Source organism: Achroia grisella, unplaced genomic scaffold (genome assembly GCF_030625045.1).
Source record: "Achroia grisella isolate CSIRO2021 unplaced genomic scaffold, CSIRO_AGI_Agris_v1 utg567, whole genome shotgun sequence".
Lineage (NCBI taxonomy): Eukaryota > Metazoa > Arthropoda > Insecta > Lepidoptera > Pyralidae > Achroia > Achroia grisella.
This window is the reverse complement of record NW_026712947.1, coordinates 1,259,963-1,280,399: the sequence shown is the minus strand read 5'-3', so window position 1 is coordinate 1,280,399 and position 20,437 is coordinate 1,259,963.

Below are 20,437 nucleotides of genomic sequence, written 5' to 3'. Positions count from 1 at the left end.
CAATCTGGATGGCAAGCTTGAGGTGTGTGACGAATGTGAATGAAGCAAGAACTATATGTACTACTGTATATAATGAATTAATGACTGAAAGCAAACTAACAAAAAATATTGTTTTTTAAATTGTAGTACGAACACGAGCCAACACTATTTATTCTTATTTTTATTCTTATTTGAAATTAGAATGCTATTTATTCAAATTTGAAGGTAATTTACACATTTATTAAACTATTCCAAATTTGAATTACTGGTTTTGGAATTCTGAAATAGAAACAAAATAGTCATGGCGTATAAGAGTTACTTTTTGAAATCTAAAAATTATGCAGTAATAATTATTAGAAAATATATTAAAAATCTGTAGGTCTGTACATGAATAATTTTCTTTCGAAAAAAAGGGGACTTGTCTGAACATTACAATATAGTACCTATATATAGATACATTTTTAATTAAAGAAAGTTTTTTAAAAATTGATTTATAAATGACAGAGTTAAAAAAAGAAAAATCTTGCATTATTTTGTGTTACGTATATATCTTTGGTATCAATAAATAAATAAATTGCTCGTTAGAAAGATATTATCCTGTTTTTTTTTGTTTATCGAATAAATGTTATTTTAAATTTAATTTATTTTATGTACTGCTGGATTGAGGATCTTCTCTCCTTTCCTTTTTGTGGAGTAGGTTAAAAATAAAGTGCAGCGTGTCATCATATAAAAAATAAACGGTAGCTGAAGCAAACAGTCGGAACTATTGTGTTACTCAAGTGTTTGTTTAACAAATCATCAAATATTTGAGGGTTCTCAGCCACCACGTTGAGATATCTCAAATATTTAATGATTGGTACATTTTGTCATATTCTTCATCACTATATGAGTTTTAAGTGAGTTAAAATATTTTAGAATGGGTTATTATTTTTCTTAGAATATTGTTTATTTTTTATTAAAATCATAAATATGCACTAGCTATTGCCTGCGGCGTTACATACGTGGTGTTGTTAATTGGATTTTTTTTTTGGAAATTTGTAATTATGCAACCTAAACAACCTTCGATTTAAAGTAAAGAAAAATAGTAGATAGGTATATTTTTTTATTATATTGTAACATTATGTTATTGATAGTTATTAAGCATTTGGTTTGCAGAGACTTATTTTGATAGATAACTTAATAAGTTTATATAATAAAAAAGAAGTACCCCGCCTCTTGCCATCTATCCTACAAAACACAATAATTATTCATTTTTATACGACTTCATACTCAATACTATAAGGACGCTATAGATGTACCTAATAATTAATTTGTATTTTTACAATGTTTGGCTGAAAGGAAATTTCAAGGGCCGTAAAATACTTATAGTTATTAGAACTTTCCTTAAACAATCTAGTGACAGTAGATGGAAATACTGCTGTCACCTATCTACATTGACATCGCTGTTACTCCAGTCAGCTCGTGACCACTGCTAGTGCAACCTAGTCGAAACGTCAAGAGAGGTAAATACTTTTATTTGCCATAAAATTATTCGTGTTAAGATCTGCTTAATAATATAAAGAAAGTTATTACTTGATATAGGATTTTATGTATTTATTTTTTATACCAGTCAAGCATGCTGCTGTCAATATGATGGTAAATGGTTATTGTGATATATTAGGAAATATGTAGGTAGATAAATTATTAAATTAAGTGTAGGGTAAACTGTTTCATGTGTCTTTAGATGTGTCATATTCTGTTGTCTGCCATTAAACACCGTTAAGCTAACACATTTTATTCCTCTCCGTTTATTAGAATATTCCAGTATTTCTCAGTTATAGCCAAGTAGAAGGGTATCACGGACCCTTTGTCGTTGCTTTAAATACCTATATATATCTATATTATTATTATTATTGCATATTTGTGACGAATAAACTCAAAATCTTATGGTCCAATTTAAAAAAAATCAGCTTTATTACAAAGTAACATACACTATATTTATTACAAGAAACAAACTAGGGATCTGTACTAAATCTTAAATAATATATATATATATATGTAATATTATGTTATCTTTTATTTATATAACCATAGGTGTAAAATAGTTAACCACACTAGCGCCCCCGGTCGCCCCTCCGATCGATCCCCCGTCCAATTCAAACGGGGACTGATATTACGACGGCCTGAGCTGAGGTTAGAACCCTTAGTGGTGCCCTCAGACTAAAGTCGTATCCGTCAGGCGGGAGTTGGCCTTCAGCCGCTCCATAAGTCCTTCCTTGGTTTGGAGTGCCATCTGCACTCGCCCCCTATCGTCCGGTGAAGCTGTAAAGGCCAGCTGCGGCCAACAGCATTAGAGTAGTCCGAAAAAAAAAGTTAACCATTAAATGTCCACTCGTACGAAGCCTAGTCAAAAAAACTGATATCGTTAAAATTGATAAAATTGATAAAAAACAAATCTATACGCTAATTTATAACAATAACTCATTTAAAAGAGTTCAATCTTGCCAAATGGGGAATATCATTTCCGAACAATAATGTTTATAACAATAAAACCACTAAAAGGTCTTTTCACACGCAATTTCAACAATAGGCTTAATTTGATTAAAGGTTATCAAAAGATATAAAAGATATAATTGTTCAACTATAAAAGTTGGAATTTACCGTTAAAGATCACAATTGGCAAACAAAGAATTAAAAAAAATATATACAAATGTCTATGGACGAGGTATAGAGATACAATATTAAACAAAAATGAACTTTGAATACATTGAAATAAGTGTTGTATGTGTTTGTTAGAGGTTGGGAGGGAAGGCGCGGAAAAGTCCCGCTGTGCTAAACAAGTGTAACCCAAAAATTTACTTATTGTTTTCAGCCAGTTGTTGATAGGTGGTCTTTTATTAAAAAAATATAATTAATTAACTGCATAAACCCGTACCTTAATTTTTGTTGTATTGAAAAAAAAAAGTGAAATAATAATGTACATCTAATTCAATTTATATTTAAAAAAAATGTCATAATGTTAATGTTAATATTAATACAATGATATAACTTCAAAGCGGCTGTACCGATTTGGCTAATTCTGTTATTATTGTTTTTATATTTGACAATACGAAGTTTATTAAAAAAAATGGTTAAATTTGACAAAAAAAAATTTGCTTCATTAATACACCCCAGCCGCCGAGATCAGCATAGAGCATATTAAAAAAAAAACATTTAATGTTATTATTATAATTTCAAAATGATCTTGTATCCTGATAATGTTAATAAAAAAACCTGTATTAATTTGCTGTCAAAACGACTATATTGATATAAACATTCTCGCAGCGATGACAAACTGTCGAATATTAAAACAATAGCCAACCAAAAATGTATAAATATTTTAATAATTTGTCAAAATTTTGGAACCCAGAGTCGTAAAAGACTGGCACAAAAAAAATGTGTTAAAACATAAACGCAAGGATTCTACAGACGCCCGCTGGGTTGGCTCGATTATGAAACCGTTTGACAAGATTTAACGCCGAATGAAGTCGATTGAGACCGCTTTATCTATGGCAGTTTGCATAAATATCCAAGTCATAATACATTAGTGAGGCATGGGAAACACTTTGTGCGGTCCTATTTTTTATCGAGCCATTTATTTAGAAATTAAAATAAAAAAGATTTCGTAATTCGTGACCATCATTTTATAGTGATTTTAAACCCCGATTTAGATCCTAAAGTAATCTACTGAGATAAAGAAAACTAACTCAAATGTAAACACGAAAGGATTACGGCATTTCGCGCCTTTTTATACTCATGTATGTACTAATATTTTTGTAATAGTGTATGATGGCGGTCACTCCATTCTCTCAAGTTTGATTTTAAAAATGAATCAGTAATTTTGTAATCATGTACAAGCTCATTTGATGAGAATAAGAGCTGAGTTTCTTGTCCGTTCTTCTAAGCTCGATAGCATTTCAACTGACGGTAGATTTGCCATATCATAAAAGTCTGTAACAGATCTACATGAATAAAGATATTTTGATTTTGAATTTGATTTTGATAACGCGAAAAAGTACGCATTTATGGATGTTGGTTACTCTTTCACGCAAAAATTACTGTACAGATTTTAATGAAACCTTACAATAATATAAGTTTATATAGACATTAGAACAACATATCTTACTAATATTATAAATGCGAAAGTGTATGAATATGGATAGATATTTGTTAGTATTTCACGTAAAAACTACTGAACGGCTATAATAAAAAAGGTGTGGAGGTTAACCTAAAGTGGTACATTGTTAGCAATAAATTCCACATTATTAAAAATCCCCTTTCGCACTGTCCGACTAGGTTCCTAGTTATTAGCCGTTCTAGTGCAACCTAGTCTAGTCTATTATTTATATTTATATATATAAAATAAAGAAAAAGCCATACGGGCGAAGTCGCGTGTAACAGCTAGTTATAACATAACGAGGAGTTACAACCACGCGCTGCCGCCATCTGTGTCGAGTGCATTATAAGAAAAAAGTGCGTCAGTTGTTCGAAAAAAACAGTAAATGATAGAGGAAGTGATTTTACGCGCGCAACAAAATAAAACTTTCTTTATTATATATATAAAAAGGACGTATTAATTTATGTAATTGTTAACCCTTTCGGGAGGATGTTTAAACATATGCTTAGTTTGTAGTGACGTTTGATTAACTCCTCTTGTTGGGACGGGCGCAGTTTAATTTCGAATTTGTTTTGATTGAACGATAGCTGTTTGGTTTCCGGTGTGTTGACTTCCGGTTATGAAAATTATATCTATACATACATATAATAAAAATGTAGCTCAGTGATTAGGTATGTTTTAAAAATGGACGACAAATTTTATTTTTAAACTTTGTTTGTTTGTGTTTAATACACATTATTTATGTTGATTGGTTATTATATACTTAAGTATTTACTTCTATCGACGCTTCGACTAGATTGTATAATTAAACTAAATTAATATGTTTTTACTGTTAATTGAGTTTGATTTGATTTTACTGCATTAAATAAAAAAAGAATGAAAAATGCATATAACATATTACATAAAACTTTTTCTTTATCAATGATAGTTGTTAAGTTTCCGGTGTGTTGATTTCCGGTTATGAAAATCATACCCACATATGTATATATAAAAAAAGTGATTAGGTACGTTTTAAAAATGGACGATACATTTTATTTTTAAACTTTCGTGTTTATTTATGTTGATAACCACCAGGTTATAATTTTAGGGTAAATAAAAGCATTTACTGCTCTCGACGTTTCGGCTAGGTTGAACTAGCCGTGGTCACGATATAATATATAGTTATAATTATGAAATGAATATTTTACTGTTAATTGAATTTGATTGCATCATTACATAGTACAAAATAAAGTAACTGTCGCTGTCTGTCCCTATTTATGCTTAAATCTTTACAACTACGCAACGGATTTTGAAGCGATTTTATTTTAATAGAGTGATTCAAGAGGCAGATTTATATATAATATTTTATATACGTACATTTTTTCATTCTTTTTTTATATTTAACTACATGTTACATATGTAGTTAAATATAAAAAAAGAATGAATAAATGTACGTATATAAAATATTGTATTGATTAACCATAGTTGTTTGGTTTCTGATGTGTTGACTTCCAGTTATAAAAATTATATCTATAATGTAGCTGATCGTTATCTGAATATTAAAGATATACGAGAAAAACTGTTTTTGGCCGACGTTGGTACCTTTGTAAACTAAAACAATGATTATTGGAATGTCTATCTGTGCATTTGAGCAAACTCATCATAAACCCAGTCGTTAGTTATAATTACAATAAATGAATATTGTTACTCCTAAACTACTTTTATTTGATATGATTGAATTAAATATAAAAAAGAATGAAAATATGGATATCTATATATATGTAACTCAAATGTGACTGACATAGTGATCTATCAACGCACAGCCCAAACCACTGGACGGATCGGGCTGAAATTTGGCATGCAAGTAGATGTTATGACGTAGGCATCCGCTAAGAAAGGATTTTGATTAATTCATACCCTTGGGGCTACCCCCAAGGGGATAAATTAGGGGATGAAAGTTTGTATGAAAGTTTGTCAATTTTAAACAGATCGCGCTGAGACTTTGTATGCATAAATCTACTATGACTACGTCCCCTAAGAAAGGCATTTTGATAAATTCCACCCCTAAGGGGATAAATTAACGCGAGCGTAGCCGCTGGCAAAAGCTATTAAAATATATAAACATACAACCTACATAAAATTGAATAAATTATACAATAACAGTCATTTTGGAAACGGTTGAGAAATAATACTAGAGAAAAAGTTGTGTAAGTATAAATTATTTAAAAATTATTTCATACTTCCTTCTTATTATATTACTAATTGTGACCGCGTCTTCACCTGTGTGAAATGTATACCCTGTTATTCTGACGTATAATTTATATTATTATAAAGTTTCATTAAAATCTATTTAGTACTTTCTATTTATTTATTTCATTAACACAATATAAACTTACAGCTAATTGCCAACACGTTTATATTTTAAAACTATTTATACTACTTAAACTATACACTGATATAATTATTCTTATTTTATTTACTATGGAAGGCAAGGCTTCTGTATATACCTCAGCATCTTGGACCTTACCTAAAAATAAACCTACAAATAATACCTTTCTGTGCGAAAGAGAAACTAACATCCATCCATCCACACTCACAAAGTTCGTTAGTAAAATGAAGGCTTTAGATAATTATAAATTCAAATATTTCATTACAAGTTATGTTTCGTATCCTCATCCTGTCCCTACAGCTCTTACTAATAATCCTGGGTATTTTAAAACTGCATTCCTCCAAGGTGTCATAATAACCGTCCAAAAATATGGTAAAACGACGTTTTTAGTAAAATGCAGGCTGTTAATATTTTCATTTAGCAAAGACAAATGTGTTGCATTGAAACGAGCGCTTCAGGGTTGCGTGTGTGCAAAATTAAATCGCGAAAATTGCTGCATTTCTGCATGGCTACGGAGAACTGTTTTCTTAATTAATATATACATATGCTAGCTACGCTATATCTTATATATAAAATTCTCGTGCCACAGTTTTCGTTCCCATACTCCTCCGAAACGGATTGACCGATTCTCATGAAAGTTTGTGAGCGTAGTGAGTAGGTCTGAGAATCGGCCAACATCTATTTTTCATCCAACATCCACACCTAAATTTTTTTTTTAATTTTTTAGACAAAATTTTTAGTTTCTATTTTTTATGATACAACATACAAAAATACATACAATCCTAAATTTTCACCTTTCTATCATCAACCCCTATTTTTTTATAGCGTTATTAATTTATATGGCAAAACAACGTTTGCCGGGACAGCTAGTAATATACAAATTTCGATAAAAAATATAGCCTATGTGTTATTCTAATGCATAAGCTATATTACTGTAAAATTTCACCACAATCCGTTCAGTAGTTATTGCATGATAGAGTAACAAACATCCATCCATATTTACAAATTTATTTGTTGAAAGTTTGTAATAGTGTATTTTTTTTAGCAAATAGCAAAAAAAAAATACACTATTACAAACTTTCGCCTTTACAATATTACTAGCTACTCGCCCCGGCTTTGCCCGGGTGTACATGTATTATATATACATAAACCTTCCTCTTGAATCACTCTATCTATTAAAAAAAAACCGTTTTAAAATCCATTGCGTAGTTTTAAAGATTTAGGCATAGGTACATAGGGACGGACAAACAGATACTTTATTTTATACAAGCTACTCGCCCCAACTTCGCCCGGGTGTACATGTATTATACATATAAACCTTCCTCTTAAATCACTCTATCTATTAAAAAAACCGCTTCAAAATCCGTTGCGTAAATTTAAAGATTTAAGCATACATAGGGACGGACAGACAGCGACAGCGACTTTATTTCATACTATATAATGATTAAGATAATTTATAATATATAATTTAATGTTATTCATTCATAATTCAGTTTTTTTTTATTTTACTAAAATTATAAACGAACTTTGTGGGTGTGGATGGATGGATGTTAGTTTCTCTTTGGCACAGAAAGTACTAAATAGATTTTAATGAAACTTTATAATAATATAATTTATACCTCAGAATCATCATTGCCTTGCCTTTATCCCATTATTTGGGGTCGGCGCAGTATGTCATTCTCTTCCACTTATCTCTATCAATCGTCATATCTAAACATACTCTTCTTTTATTCATATCATCTTTCACACAATCCATCCATCTTTTCTTAGGGCGTCCCCTCCCTTTGCATCCATCCACATTTATATTATACAATTTATACCTCAGAATAACAGGGCATAAATTTCCCACCGATGAAACCGCGATCACAGCTAGTAATAACGTTAGCTTATGCGAACAATATACGCTGTATAATATATACATTAGCTCAACTTGACAAATTCTCCATGAATTTTTCATGATGGTTTCCAGGGGGAACCGCATGGAGGTCAACCTGACATGGAACATTGCTAGCAATGGGGTCAAAGGGCCAAAGTGGATTGTTAGTAATGTGGACTACATGACAATCCACTTTGCCCCTAATATTAGATTTTTTTTGAGGATAATGGAATGGTACACTAATCTGCGCTAACGGTTTACGCTGGCGGGGCACCAGTGGAGGATGATAGGATGAGGTCAAGCTCATCATGTCTGGTCACTGCTATTTTGACAAAATATTAAATATTAGGCGGATAGTTCTGAATAAGTTTTAAACATCTTAATCCCTGGAAATGATAACGAAAGTGGTATAAGCAGTCAGTTGAGCGTAATATAATTGATATCCGTGGCTGTCTTCATGTATGACACCGAATGCTACCACTTACCATCAGATGTCTTGTTATTTTTTTTCTTATTCCAGTTACAAAAATACATTGTTACAATGTAACCTACATTAAACGTATGGTCCGTAGGACTTCGCTAAATTGTTTTCTTTTCATATTTTCATGTATTTTATCCTAAAAAATCAATTATAATGATGCACTCTGTCAGGGAGGTCGTCAAACGGAGTGATCACTGACAATTTCAGTCAATACCTGACGCGAGAATCGAATCTTGGCCTATAATTAGCAGCCAGCACGCGACTTCCGCACTCGCCAGCAATTTTTTTCAGTCATGCCACAGTTAACGCGTGAACAGTTTTACTTATGTCTCTTTCGGTGATTTGTTATACAAGAGGATTCAAAATGTGTTATTTTTGGGTTACATCCTTTTGTATTATGTTAGACTTATATGTAGATCATGTAAGGATAAGTTGTCTCCGAACTTCTCACTTTAACAGAGTTTTTATACAAAGAGTATTTAAGAGTAATTAGACAAGTAAATAACGTAGAATAACTGATAAACAAAAAATACTTCGGAACAAAATAAAATTGTATGAAAACACGTTTATTTTTTACTAGCTTTTGCCCACGGCTTCGCTCGCGTTAATTTATCCCCTTAGGGGTGGAATTTATAAAAATCCTTTCTTAGGGAATGCCTACGTTATAGTAGCTTTATGCATGCAAAGTCTCAACCCGATCGGTTTAAAATTGACAAAGTTTCATACGAATTTTCATCCCCTATTTTATCCCCTTGTGGGTAGAATTAATAAAAATCCTTTCTTAGCGCATGTTAAATATATAAAAATTAAATATCTGTTAAATCATTGAATTCATTCAATCAATAAATCATTTGACGACCTCTGTGGTCTATCGGTCTAGCACACCGCTTTACGTCCGATGGTCGCGGGTTCGATTCCACGCACGGCACAAACATTTGTATTCATGAGTATGATTGTTTGTATCGGTCTGGGTGGTTTCTATGTATAATATATAAGTATTTACAAAAAAAAAAAACAAAGTAAATGGCTTTAAAAAAAATAGTAAAACAGTTGAGTTTCTTGCCAGTTCTTCTCAATTGAATCTGTATACTGAACTGGACGATAAGGAAAGAAATACAATACAAAAAAATAAGTGCATAAGCGGCTAAAATGTCCTATATGTATAAATGACTTTTGATTTGATTTGATATGCTTTTATATCAATGTCCTACATGAATAAATGACTTTTGATTTGATTTGATATGCTTTTATATAAATGTCCTACATGAATAAATTATTATTATAATTTTCTTCATAAACAACCTGTATATAACGGAGCGTCTCGTTAACGTGTTGATTTTGGAGCAAGTGTGAATCATTATAACATTATATCCCGGCGAGTTTTAAATTATAACACAGTGGTCCAAGATTCGACGCCCGGTTTTGAAATGTTATAGTTAAAATGTCTGTTATTGTTATTCTTGGTATTTGCGTATGTTTAATCATATATGATTCGATTGCTTAATACAAATTCTGTTTGTCTTGAGTTTTATGTGTCTTGTATAATGTACAAAGGTAATAAATGAACTAACTATTACCCACGACTTCATCTGCAAGATTATAAATGAACTAACCCATGATTTCATTTTATTTTTGAGATAAAAGGACACTATATCTATTCACGATTCAATCAAATTCATTCAGCCATTTAGTGTCAGACTTATACTATTGTTTTAATACTAATTGTTCCCGCGGTAAACTCTGGAATTTATAGCCTTTATGTGTTATTCTTCAGCTTACACATCATGTAAAGTTTCATCAAAATCCGTTCAATAGTTTTTGCGTGTTTTTAATATCTTATATATAAAATTCTCGTGTCACAGTTTTCGTTCCCATACTCCTCCGAAACGGCTTGACCGATTCTTATGAAATTTTGTGAGCGTATTGAGTAGGTCTGAGAATCGGCCAACATCTATTTTTTATCCCCCTAAATGTTAGAGATAGTACACCCCTAAATTTTTTTTTTTATTTAAGGCAAATCAACGTTTGCGGGACAGCTAGTTATTATTATAATACTAACTGTGCCCAGGGTTCCACCTGCATGGAATTTATAGCCTTTATGTGTTATTCGTCAGCTTACACATCAATCTATATTACTGTAAAGTTTCATTAAAATCCGTTCAGTAATTTTTTGAAAGAGTTACAAACATTTATTCTTACACATTCACAAATTTACTTTTATAATATTAACTAGGTTTATATCTGGTTTTGTTTTGCTTTAAATAAATTAAATAATTATATTTTGATACATTACATACATACATACACAATTAATTACATAAAATAAATAATTATTAACCCTATTTTTTAATAATATTATCACATAATGAAACAATAAAGTTAGTTCAAAATAGTTCTAACAAGAAACAAATGGCACAGTTATATTTGCAAATTGTACGCCAATTTTTTTCTAATGTGGGAAAATGTACAAAATCTGCAGTGACAAAGGAAATCTGTTTCAGGGAAATACAAATTCGCGAATGTTCGTGCAATATCGGACAAAGGATTGTTAGCTTAGTTGATGGCGCGGACTGGTTCTATGACGACAATGTTTGAACAAAATGTCCGCAGCCATTTAAGAGGAAGACTGATTTTTATAATAATAATATTTATTACTACGTATTAAATTATTGTGCACTGTTATAATGACAAGACATTTACGAGACTGATTCTTTATTATATTGATGGTAAACATAAAATATTAATGACAGTGTACCCACATATGTGACAAGAGAGAAGAGTGCTTTTCATAATAATAATGTAATAATTTATTTATTAACTTGCTACATGGTCGTTTCTGATCTTATTAACTAATAAAAGTACATGATTTTTAATAATATTAATTTTTTTTTATGTTTCTCTTATTAATATTTTCTTTTTTCCTTTTGTTGATCCTTACCACTCAGTTAAAATTATATCAAATTATACTCTGAACTATATACATTATTATTATTATCCACACACCGCACACACAGTCACCAATAATATTGCTCCTTTTTATTTTATATTTATTTTAATTATTATTTTCACGTACCCTCAAATGGGTTAAAGCTGAAAATCAGTGTTTTGTTCCCTGAACAATGTTCCACGCTGAGCTTCGACCTGTTTGTATTGCTACAGATCACACATAATAACACAATTTTATAAATCTTATGTTGTATTATGTATTGTCTATTCTTATGAATGATGTGTGTGATTAGTAACAAACAAATAAACTATATATCTATCTATCTATCTATGATATGCTGCACCCCTTACAGGTATGCAAATATTCGAATTAAATCATATTAAATTTAATATAAAATTATATCATTACGTTATGAATACCCATGATAATAATAAAATATCTCGACCTGGCTCACGAGGTGACCGAAATGTGGGGGGTGATGTCCACCGAAATCATTCCAATCGTTATGTCGGTGAACGGTCTTATCCCAATCAGTGTGGAACAACATCTCAGATGGTTGGGATTCCGGGGCGGCTCACTCCCGGGAAAGATGCAGAAAGCGGTGCTCTTAGATTCTGCCCGCATTGTACGCCGGTTTATCTCTCTGGGGCACTGAACCCTGGCCAACTGTGCTTCAGCCGGGGGTAAGTTGCTATCTCCTCTCCTTATGCCCCTCATAAGGATGTAGTGGATGAGAATTTTTGTAAATTAAAAAAAATACCCCAATGCAATTCACACAGCGCCATCTAGTTCCATGCTGAGCAGAGCTTGTTTATCTAATATATAATGATAAATAAATTTCAGGACAAGTCACACCAGCGCCATCTAGACCCAAGTTAAGCTAGTTAGAGCTTGTATTATGGGTACTAGACAACTGATACAAATACATAGATATATATTTTCTTTGATATATACAGTATATATATAAAACACCCAGACCGCTACAAACAATCATACTCATGTATACAAATGTTTGTACCGTGCGTGGAATCGAACCCAGTGTGCTAAACCGCTAACCGCTAAACCGCTAGACCATCAATAAAACCCTCGTGTCTCGGTGTTTGTTACTAAATTCCTCCAGCTTTACCGATTTCTATGAAATTTTGTGTTCATATCGGATAGATCTCAGAATCGACCATCATCTATTTTTGATACCCCTCAATGATGAGGGTGATACATCCCTAAATATTGCTTTATTATATTGCCATTTTTTTATGATTTATTATTTAATAATACATATAGCCCCAAATTTGTACCCTTTCACAACCAACCCCTATTTTTAATAGCGATATTTACATGAATGGCAAAACAACGTTTGTCGGGTCAGCTAGTAGTAATATTGTGATATAGTGATGCAAATCAGCACGTTAGATAGTAGATTGTGCCAGTGTACGTTTTACTTTTTTAACTAACGACACGTAGGTCACGCAGTAGCTCATATATATAGTTTATGTAATTATTGTACGCTAGAGTAATTCAAGATGTAACAGTTGATATACAAGTTACACCCTACTGTGTGTGTTTACTCTCACCACCGCTCCTGTCATCATCATTGCCTTGCCTTTACCCCATTATTTGTGGTCGGCGCAGTATGTCATTCTCTTCCACTGCTCTCTATCGGTCGTCATATCTGAACATACTCTTCTTTTATTCATATCATCTTTCACACAATCACTCCTGTCATCACAATATAATAAATTAGTTGATCCACTCAATTTTGTCTGCGTCACATTTAAGAAAAAAAGGAAAATACTTACAAATACCATAATTTTTTTTATAGTATTTGCGACAATTTTTTCTTAATCCTTATAGGGTAGACAGACAATATATTATTATTATTAAATTTTCTGTTTTAGAAGAGTAGGATAATCCCCTTAATTCATCTGTTTATATTTTCAGTGGGCGCCGAACCCCGGTACAGTGTTTGCTGAATCCGTTCTGTTTATCGCGCGCTCGCGGCCAGCGGCAGCAGTCGTCAACATTTTGTACACCTTTAAGAATATATATTATTATATCATAATTTTCTTGAAATATTGTTTCATTAGTGGAATATAATGTGAGTTGTTGCTAAATTGATAGATGACGACACCGAGTTATTGTTATTGTTATATTGTTATTATGTTCTTATTTATTCATTCAAACTATTCATATTTTATTGAGTAGCCATTACAATCAGATTCCATATTACTACCACTGACTTCTATAACTAGTGATGTGACAACAATCAGTAATCACGCTAGTGATGTACTCTTACAACAGCTATAATTAAAAGTTTTAATTGCATACTCTTATCAAATTACTTTTTTTATGCAACTGGTAAGATAGGTATGACTACTCACCTGATGGCAAATTTCGTCATTTTTGAAGCTGACAATGACAATTTTTTTGGGTTAGATTATTCAATATTTTTTACATGGACACACGATACGCGGGCACAGCTATATATCAATAAAATTAAACCATCGGGTATCGTTTCCACAAGTTGTCAGTAAAGTTGAAACTAATATTTGATTTTTTTATTACAGTATTGAAATAAAAATGTTGAAGACCAATGGGAGCTGCCACAAAATTTCGCATGCTATTGTACTTTTAATTGCCTCGCTCCACTATACCATGTTACATATATAGTCTCTATTACCTAGTAAATAAGTACTATTATCATCTAAATCTATAATACTTCAGCTACAATATTAAATTCAAACATTGTATAATAGATAAATTGTTTACAATTAAATTAACTTAACAAAATTATAGAAAACAGTCCAAAATATTTACTTCTGTTATGTATATTATTATATTGGTGTGACAAGAATTAATAAGATAAAGAATGAATACATTAGAGGAAGTATGAAAGTGGCACTGGTGTCGGAGAGGTTGAAGAGTAATCGTCTATCATGGTATGGACATGTAATGCGTAGGAACGAGGATAATATTTTAAGAAAGGTGTTACATATGAATGTGGATGGTTATAAGGGCAGAGGAAGGCCGAAAAAGAGATGGATGGACTGTGTGAAAGATGATATGGTAAGAAAGGAAGTAAATAACGCGATGACTGCGAACAGAGATGAATGGAAGAGAAAAACATATTATGCGGATCCCAAATAAATGGAATAAGGAAGATGATCATGATGATGATGTATATATTTTTTAAGCAAATGTAAGTTAAATTATGTTTTACGAGGCTTTGTAAAAAGGCTCTGTCATAACTACATATTTCTGGTGAAAAGCTGCTGGTTTAAAAATGAATTGTTATATTTATTCTCATATTATACGTATATTATTGTTATAAAAGTGAAAGAGCGTTTTGTTGTGAAAAAATAACTCTCGAAACAGCAAATGAATAATAATATTAGTAATGACCCTGGAAAATTCAAACAGTGCCACCTAGTCCCAAGCTAAGCAGAGCTTGTGTTATGGGTACTAGACAACTATAAATACATTTTTATGTAAATACATACATAATATACATAGAACATACTCAGACCGATAAAACAATCATACTAATGAATATATTATTGTTTGCACCGAGGAAACAGGAAGGAATCGAACCCGGGACCATCGTAATTAAAGCAGTATGCTAAACCGCTAGACAATCATTATTTCAGAAAAATTATCAGAGTCACATAAGTTTATTATCTTAACAATATATTAATCTTATTAAATATATTAAACGCGAAAGTTTGTGATTATGGATGTTTGTTACTCTATCGCAAAAACTACTGAAAACGGATTTTGATGAAACTTTACAGTATTACATCAGAATAACATAGGCTATTACTAGGTATATTATAGGGCTATTAGAGATATCATTTCACGCGGGTGAAACCGCGGGCAACAGCTAGTTATAAAAATATAGTTTTTTTAGGAATTTACTTATAAATTAAAAATTCAGAATATCTTTATTCACGTATGTCTATTACAGACTCTTATGATATGTCAAATCTACCGTCAGTTCGGAATGATTTCGAGATGAGAAGAACTGACAAGAAACTCAGCTCGTATTCTTTTCAAATAAATGTTATACATGTTTACAATAATACAGATACATTTTTAAATTCAAGTTTTTTAATTAAAAGTATAATGTTACATTCCCTTAGGAAGGGAGACATTCAGCCATTAATGTTTACCCCAATACAGTTAATATTTCAAATTACACATTATCTCGTTACCCTAAACTCATCACATCGGGAATCCTCTAAATAGGTCGAATTGGACCGACAGATGGGGTCTGGGATCTGGGGTCTGATTAGCAATCGCGTGACCAGTTATTGGCAGCGCGTGTCATGTCTGATCCATCGTTGCATTGGATTTTTTTTATACTACAGCAGTAGCTATCAGAAGGCTATACTCATAAGAAATTAACAGACTCAATATGAGAAAGGAAACTTAATGACAAAATATAAACAGCAATATGTTATTTTAATTTATATAAAAATAAATAAGAATGGTAACCAATGCACCCTGGTATGTCACAAATGAACAGCTGCATCATGATCTGGAGATAGACACTGTCAAACAAGAGATTTTGAAACCAACCTAATCATACGACGAAAGAATGAAAAATCGTCCCAACCACAGACAAAAACACTGATGAAAGTAAGCCAATCTAGTCGCAGACTAAAATGCAAAATGCCTCAGGACCTTATCAAATAAACAGTGTATATGTAAAGAAGGATATGTGTAACACATACCGAGCCGATGTCATGACGACATAACCCAACAAACATACTACTTAATGTTCAATTGTATATATATATGTACAATTTAATATTAAGTAGTATATGTATACATATATATATATATATATATTTAGTTTAGTTTTTAGTTAGTATTAGTATTAGTATTAGTTTAGTTTAGTTTATTTATATATATAAAACTAGCTTTTATCCCGCGTTTCCGCTCGTATTTAATTCATTAAATAAAAAAGATTAGTTTTTTTAAATAAAAAATATCCTATGTTTATTCTAATACCTCCAAGAACGTGTGTACAAAATTTCATGATTATCGGTTCAGTAGTTTTTGCGTGAAAGCGTAACAAATATCGCTACTTATTAACATTATAAATGTGAAGGTAGAGATGTTACGCTTTCACTCAAAAACTACTGAACGAATTCTGATGAAACTTATAGTAATATAGTTTATGCATCAGAATAACACATAGGCTATATTTTATATTGAAATTTAACCGCGGGCTATTAATATTATAAACGCGAAAGTTTGTAAGTATGGATGTTTGTTACTCTCTCAAGCAAAAACTACTGAACGGATTTTTATGAGACTATACAGTAATATAGTTTATGTATCAGAATAACATATAGACTATATTTTGTATTTAATTTTAATGCGAAACGTGACGTGAAACTACGGCCACTGTTAATAAATAAATAATTATTAATAATTAATTATTTAAAAAATATATAAAAAAAAAACAATAGAAATAAATTCTGTTGATGACATCGACGTAATTTATGGCATTTTCATTCACCATAGACTCCCAACCCACATAAGGGGTTCACCTAATTAGTGACGGCTCATTGGCCAACAATGGTGTGGATGGTACATTACGGGGTTACCTACTTATAGTGTTATTGGATATAAATTATCAGTCCATATCAATTGGTCTTGCTGACATTTGAGTGGGGTCAAATTAATATTTTTTTTTATAGATGACTAGCTGTACCCGCTTCTTCGTTCGCATGGAATTTAACTTTATTTTTCTAAAATAAAGTAGCCTATGTTACTCCTTATTACATCAGCTACCTGCTAAAATAGTCCTGTCATAATCTGTCCAGCTATTTCAGAGATTAGCCGGAATAAACAGACAAACAGACAGACTGACAAAAATTGTAAAAAATGTTATTTTGGTGTATATACCGTATTTATAGTCATATGCATTACTAGATGCAACTATGTCTAATATTTAGAAACATTTCCTTGGAGCAAAGCAAGGGCAAGGCGCATGAAATAATCTTCAAACATGATTTCACAATTTTGTATTATAAACTAATATGATGATATGATAGAGATATTCAGAAGATATATAGCAGTAAATTCCTTTTTTTTCTTGATTTCATCACAGTTGCACATCTTATTAATATTACTAGCTAAATTTAACTTCATTTTCTAAAATAAAAGTAGCTTAAGTTACTCCTTAAGCTACCTGCCAATAAAAGTCGCGTCAAAATCGGTCCAACGATTTCAGAGATTAGCCGAAACAAACAGACAGACAGACAAAAATTGTAAAAAATGTTATTTCAATATTACAAACGGACGCTCCAATTTTATTTATATGTATAGATGTAGGTATAATATAATAAATAAATAAATATGATGTTATGATGCACCCGCCTGAGCTAATGGTATACGCTGGCGGGGCACCAAGGATGATAAGATGAGCATGAGGTCAGGTCAGTTAGCCCATCGTGACAAATTCATTAGAAATTTATCAGGATGGTGTCTAGAGGGAACCGTGTGGAGGTCAATCAGACATGGTACTATGGGGTCATCAGTCCACATTACTAACAGTTGCTTCCTCCCAATAATTTGTATTTTATTATATCGAACCGCTCGCCCTCGACAGGGAATTCATCCACACGCTGGAACCTAAGTGGTCTCGGACAGTGCGGTTTCAGAAGCTTCCTTTCACGTCCACTTACATTGTGGACTACCTGCCGAGGTTTTTACGACAGACTACATCATGGGGTTTTTCAAGAAGGTATATTAAGGTTTCTTACGTACCCCTGGTGTTTCAGGCTATGGTAACCGTTTACCATCGGATAGGCAACAAGCATAAGTCCTGTTTTCCAACGTCGATGTATTAAAAAAAATGGAGTTTTTACTCTATTGACTACGTTTTTATGATTTTTCCCTTTATGTTTTTATATATTTATTATATTATTCCTCTGTTGTTTTGTGCTGCATTTAATTCTTACATTATTTTTTAGTTCTATATTGTATTTTGTTTTTTATATAGTACTCTAATTGTAAAATAATCAACTGAAGTGTACATACGTACTGCGTATTTTTGGTATACGCGGTCCTAGCCCCCAGGATACAGGCCTGACCTAGTTTGGGGACTACAGATAATAGAAACATATAAAAAATTCTATTGTAGTAAATATGTAAATATAAATTTATATATAAACGTAAATCTATATAAATAAATAAATAAATATTTTTCAGTTTATAACATAGGTAAAAAATATTAATATAAAAACTTGACGTTCATAAGCGAATAAAATGTCCTACATGAATAAATGATTTTTGATTTCATATGATTCAATGACAGTTACCACCTACAATCAGACGCCAATCCAATTATATAATAAAAAAATGTGTAACTGTCTGTTCACTATAAAAAAAATGTATACCATTATTGTATTCATAAAATTTTACATACAACAAACAGTGCACTGCACACTAGACGAGCAACGTATCCTATGCAAATTGTAACGCATAAGGAAATAAAAATCAACTGAATTTCCATGCAACCGTGAATTAGTTCTAAGTAATTAACTTCTTATCGGCGCGTGCGCAACTGAATATATAGCCCTCACCCTCGAAAACAACCCCGTATTCAAATTAACAAAGCATTACTGTGTATTCCAAAACAATTATTTTATTCGCGTCCATATATAAAAAAACACCCCTTATTGTGTTATTTCAGATGGTTATTCCGAAATAACTCTTATTGTGTTGGTTGTAGAGTTGATTTTAGTAGATAAAAATATTACATAGCGATCTAAGTGAAAAACGAGTAAAAGGATGGCACGCGCCCTGTCGTACGCGAGTATCTTCCCTTCGCATCGTGGGGTGAAGTAGTGAGTTCAAAAAAGCATATTTTATCTACTTATAGTCGATAAAAAACATGTTCTTAATTTGAAAATAATAATAAAAAAAAATGCATTTATTACATCAAAATTTATAAAAACGGTAATAAAAAAATGTGGTTACTTATTTTTAAAATGAAGAAAATATTGAAAATAGATTAGAATAATTTATTTTTGTTACTATAACTATGTTTAATATTTAGAAACATTTCCTTGGAGCAAAGCAAGTGCAAGGTGCATGAAATAATTTTCAAACATGATTTCACAATTTTGTATTATAAACTAATATGATGATATGATAGAGATATTCAGAAGATATATAGTAGTAAATTCCTTTTTTTTTCTTGATTTCATCACAGTTGCACATCTATTAATATTACTAGCTAAATTTTACTTTATTTTCTAAAATAAAAGTAGCTTAAGTTACTCTTTAAGCTACCTGCTAATAAAAGTCCCGTCAAAATCGGTCCAACGAAGTCAAAAATTGTAAAAAATGTTATTTTGGTGTATGTACCGTCTTTATATTCATACGCATGTAGTAAAAAACGGTTATTTCAATATTACAAACAGACACTCCAATTATATTTACATATATGTATAGATATGTTTGATATGAATGTTATGTATGCGCTAAATAAATATATATTTTCTTTCTTTCTGTATTTATCGATATCGATAGGAAGTGACGTCACTATGCACCCGTGCCATCGGCGCGCGCGCAGGTGCCCGGTTCCGCTCCGCTCGCCGCTCGCGCGTCTCTTATCGCGCGGTGGCCACACCTGG